At 41.0% G+C, this 5,000-nt stretch overlaps 1 protein-coding gene across 9 annotated transcripts in view; it reads right to left on the reverse strand.

Moving 5' to 3' along the window:
* LOC135113700 (uncharacterized) overlaps positions 1-5,000 on the reverse strand; it is an 87,511-nt gene that overhangs the window by 41,852 nt on the left and 40,659 nt on the right. The gene's annotated exons all lie outside the window — the stretch shown is intronic.

The following is a 5,000-nucleotide window of genomic DNA, read 5'->3' on the forward strand; positions in this document are numbered from 1 at the left end:
ACAGGGAGAAGAAGTAAAGAAAGGAAGGGGAAGGAAAGAACACAAAATGAAAGAAAACATGGAACAGGTAAAACGGTAAAACAATCTTGACAACCAGGCTTATCATCTACGTGGCCTTGAAAATTCGTCGTGATGAGTGACCAAAGCGTTTCTGAATACGTATCTCCATGACCTCCAAAAAGTATATGACAGAGAAAGCTTGATATACGAGTAGTTATATTTAAAAAGAGACAGGAAGGAAAGATAGATTCAGTAGTAGTAGTAGTAGTAACAGTAGTAGTAGTAGTAGTAGTGTCATTAGTGAGTTTTAAAAGAAAATTAGATAAATGTATGAATGAAAAAACAGGCGTAAATAAGGTAAGCATGTTTGATAAAGGGACAGCCACGTGTAGGCCTGACAGCTTCCCGCATCTTCCCTTACTTTCTTATATTAGTGTATAGAAAAGGAAGAAACTAAACGGAGTGAAATGGAGAAATGAAACGAAAGGGAAAAAGATAATCAAGACGAAACGCGGCACAAAGCACAGATAAAGAAATAATGACGCCGTAATACCTGTGGGAGTGTGGCCAGGTGAACCCGAAGGAGACAACAAAAGGTAGCTCACCAATACTCACTTCATGCACACTCTCTCTCTCTCTCTCTCTCTCTCTCTCTCTCTCTCTCTCTCTCTCTCTCTCTCTCTCTCTCTCTCTCTCTCTCTCTCTCTCTCTCTCTCTCTCTCACTCACTCACTCACGCCACTGTTCACCCAGCCCACTTACTCTCCCTTACTCTGACTCAAGCATTCACACTATTGCTGAATCAACTCACATATTCACTCGTTACTCAAGAACGGAGAGAGAGAGAGAGAGAGAGAGAGAGAGAGAGAGAGAGAGAGAGAGAGAGAGAGAGAGAGAGAGAGAGAGAGAGAGAGAGAGAGAGAGAGAGAGAGTAAAAGGGGCATTTGAAAAGAGAGGAATGAAATAAATGAGAATTTAGTGCACAGAACACTCAAAGGAAATCAAGATAAAAAATAGAAAAAAAATGAAAACCAAAGTAAAGGAAAACGAGAAAAAAATAAGTGAAGCAGGAAAAAAAGGCATAAAAGAGAACGTGAAAGAGAAGGAAATAAAAATTAAGCAAAAAAAAAAGAAGGGAAGAAAATAATAACAGGTAAACACACGGAAGAGGCAATAAAATTATAGGCATGTTTTATTTATTTATTTATCTATTTATTTATTTATTTATTTATTTATTTATTTTCATTCATAATTTTTAAAAGAAAGTTGAAATTGAAAAGGCGGGGATAATGAAAGAAAGAAAACGAGCGAAAGAAAGAAAAAAAAAGAACGACGTGACGAGAGAGAGAGAGAGAGAGAGAGAGAGAGAGAGAGAGAGAGAGAGAGAGAGAGAGAGAGAGAGAGAGCTGTTATTTTTATGTCTCCATCATTCTAGACGTGATACACACACTTACTCTAATTAACACACACACACACACACACACACACACACACACACACACACACACACACACACACACACACACACAAACAAATACACAAACCCATTACGTATCTGAACCACTGTCATTCATCTCTACCTTTAACACTCTCTCTCTCTCTCTCTCTCTCTCTCTCTCTCTCTCTCTCTCTCTCTCTCTCTCTCTCTGTGAAAAACATACCCAAAATAAACACAAAAGAACAGGGACCAGAATATGAGAGAGAGAGAGAGAGAGAGAGAGAGAGAGAGAGAGAGAGAGAGAGAGAGAGAGAGAGAGAGAGAGAGAGAGAGAGAGAGAGAGTCAATTACCAAAGGAAAGACATCACACCATCCAATTACAGAACGAGATTGAGTTTTGATGTAAAAAGAAAAAAAAACATTAAAAATAGGAACCAATGTGATGTGAGACTTGTAAATGTGATGTGAGAGTTTTTAAATGTGATGTGAAAGTTTTAAATGTGAAGTGAGAGTCGCAATACACCCACATCCCATCCCCCCCTCTCTCTCTCTCTCTCTCTCTCTCTCTCTCTCTCTCTCTCTCTCTCTCTCTCTCTCTCTCTCTCTCTCTCTCTCTCTCTTTAGCAAATGGATTGGTCTGAAATCTACAAGCTCTCATAACATAATTTACAAGAGAGACAGAGAGAGAGAGAGAGAGAGAGAGAGAGAGAGAGAGAGAGAGAGAGAGAGAGAGAGAGAGAGAGAGAGAGAGAGAGAGAGAGAGAGAGAGAGAGAGAGAGAGAGAGAGAGAGAGAGAGAGAGAGAGAGAGAGAGAGAGAGAGAGAGAGAGAGAGAGAGAGAGAGAGAGAGAGAGAGAGAGAGAGAGAGAGAGAGAGAGAGAGAGAGAGAGAGAGAGAGAGAGAGAGAGAGAGAGAGAAGCCTTAGCAGCAAAAAGTCCTCTCGTTGCATTGTAAAACTATTTTTGCATAACCTATTGTTGCTTCCTCTTCCTCCTCTTACTACTCTTACTTCTCTCTCTTCATTTTTTTTTCATTACTTTCTCTTCCTCTTCTCACCTTTGTTCCTCTGTCTTTTTTTTCTTTTTCCTTACTGATCATGTCTTTTTTTAACCTTCCTCTCTTTTGAATTAGTTTTCTTCTTTCTTTTTCCCTTTTTCCTCCTCCTCCTCCTCTTCCTCCTTCTTATTTCCTTTATCACACAATCTGTTATAATTCCCCTCTTCAGATTTTCCTCTTCTTTATCCTACTAAGATGAGAGTCTGTCCAAATGATAAGAAAGAAAATCTAGAAGAAACAAAAAGAAGAAAAGTCATTATCATTAGGAGCAGAGAGAGAGAGAGAGAGAGAGAGAGAGAGAGAGAGAGAGAGAGAGAGAGAGAGAGAGAGAGAGAGAGAGAGAGAGAGAGAGAGAGAGAGAGAGAGAGAGAATTATCTAACTCATTTTTTCTCTCTCTTTTCCAAAACTGATAATATTATGACAGATTTCAGTCTTTATTTCCTTCAAATCAACAGAAATACGAGAGAGGGAGAGGAGGGACACGCACACACACACACACACACACACACACACACACACACACACACACACACACATACTCGTACAGCCTTGACCCCTGAACCTAAAAAATCAATGCCAACTGACCACTATCGCTGCCAAGAGAGAGAGAGAGAGAGAGAGAGAGAGAGAGAGAGAGAGAGAGAGAGAGAGAGAGAGAGAGAGAGAGAGAGAGAGAGAGAGAGAGAGAGAGAGAGGTCAGCCAAATGGATTATTTTGCTTTGATGTGCCCGTGTGTGTGTGTGTGTGTGTGTGTGTGTGTGTGTGTGTGTGTGTGTGTGTGTGTGTGTGTGTGTGTGTGTGTGTGTGTGTGTGTGTGTGTGTGTGTGTGTGTGTGTGTGTGTGTGTGGGTGGGTGCGTGTGTGTGCATGTGTGTGTGCCCGCATTCCTTTGCTATCTCTCTCTCTCTCTCTCTCTCTCTCTCTCTCTCTCTCTCTCTCTCTCTCTCTCTCTCTCTCTCTCTCTCTCTCTCTCTCTCACCATTACCTAAACATCACTCACACATCACAAACAACACAAATGCAACTATTACACCATTAGCACCTTTACAAACAGCACCACTACATACAGTCACCGTCTGTAGGGGTACTAATTCCCAGGCGTCACTGCAAGGTAGAATTGTCATAGGAAGCAATTAAGAGTCAAGGTAGGGTAAGGTAAGGCTCTCATGGCCAGAAGAGTTACCTTTAATTATATCACATCACCTGCTTAATTACACTCGCTTACCTGAACTTGTTTTAATGAGTCCAGGGTGTGTGTGTGTGTGTGTGTGTGTGTGTGTGTGTGTGTGTTAGATAGATACATAAGTAGGTTAAATAAATAGATGTTTACGTAGGTTGGGTCTCGCAAAGAAGAACAAGGAAAAGTATAAGAACAAGAGGAACAAGAAGGACAAGAAAAAAAAGAACGACATCAATAATAATAATAATAATAATAATAATAATAATAATAATAATAATAATAATAATAATAATAATAATAATTCATTTTCTTAAAATAAAATTACTTCCAAAGATTTCAAAGGCATTTCATTTTTTTTTCTCTGAATGCTTTTGTGCTTTCGACCAAACCTCCCCCCTCCCTCCCTCCCTCCCTCCTTCCCTCCCTCCCTCCCTTCCTCCCCCCTCCTCCTCCTTACCCCGCCCCTCCCACGTCCATCTGTCCCTCCCGTTCCTGCTCCTCCCTCACCTTCCTTATTCATTCTTTTCTCCCCAATTCCTCCTCCTCCTCCTCCTCCTCCTCCTCCTCCTCCTCCTCCTCCTCCTCCTCCTCCTCCTCCTCCCTGACTTTCGCATTCTTTTGCTAAAAAAAAAAAATCAGTAACGAGAATAACAATAATAACCATGGAAACAACATCAACAACAACAACAACAACAACACTAATAATAATAATAATAATAATAATAATAATAATAATAATAATAATAATAATAATAATAACAATAATAATAGTAATACAGTAATTCAAAATCTAGCTTAACAAACTCACTGGAAACATTAGGATGCATTACAGAGAGAGAGAGAGAGAGAGAGAGAGAGAGAGAGAGAGAGAGAGAGAGAGAGAGAGAGAGAGAGAGAGAGAGAGAGAGAGGATAGAACAAGTAGGGTACACTCAGGGTCCGTCTTGAAGGTATGGGGGGAGGGATGCAGGGGGGTTGAAGAAGAAGGAGAGAAGGAAGGAGGTAAAGAGGGGGTTTGGGGAGGAAAGGGGGGGGGTGGAAAGGTACGTGCGGAACACCCTTTGCTATGTTCTTCTGTTTCCTCACTGCTTGTTGCTTGCTACGGAACCTCTCCTCTCTCTCTCTCTCTCTCTCTCTCTCTCTCTCTCTCTCTCTCTCTCTCTCTCTCTCTCTCTCTCTCTCTCTCTCTGTCTCTCAGTTCAACAGTTATTTTTTTTCATTATTTGTGTGTGTGTGTGTGTGTGTGTGTGTGTGTGTGTGTGTGTGTGTGTGTGTGTGTGTGTGTGTGTGTGTGTGTGTGTGTGTGTGTGTGTGTGTGTGTGTGTGTGT

The sequence above is a fragment of the Scylla paramamosain genome, chromosome 26 (assembly GCF_035594125.1).
Source record: "Scylla paramamosain isolate STU-SP2022 chromosome 26, ASM3559412v1, whole genome shotgun sequence".
NCBI classification, from domain to species: Eukaryota; Metazoa; Arthropoda; class Malacostraca; order Decapoda; family Portunidae; genus Scylla; species Scylla paramamosain.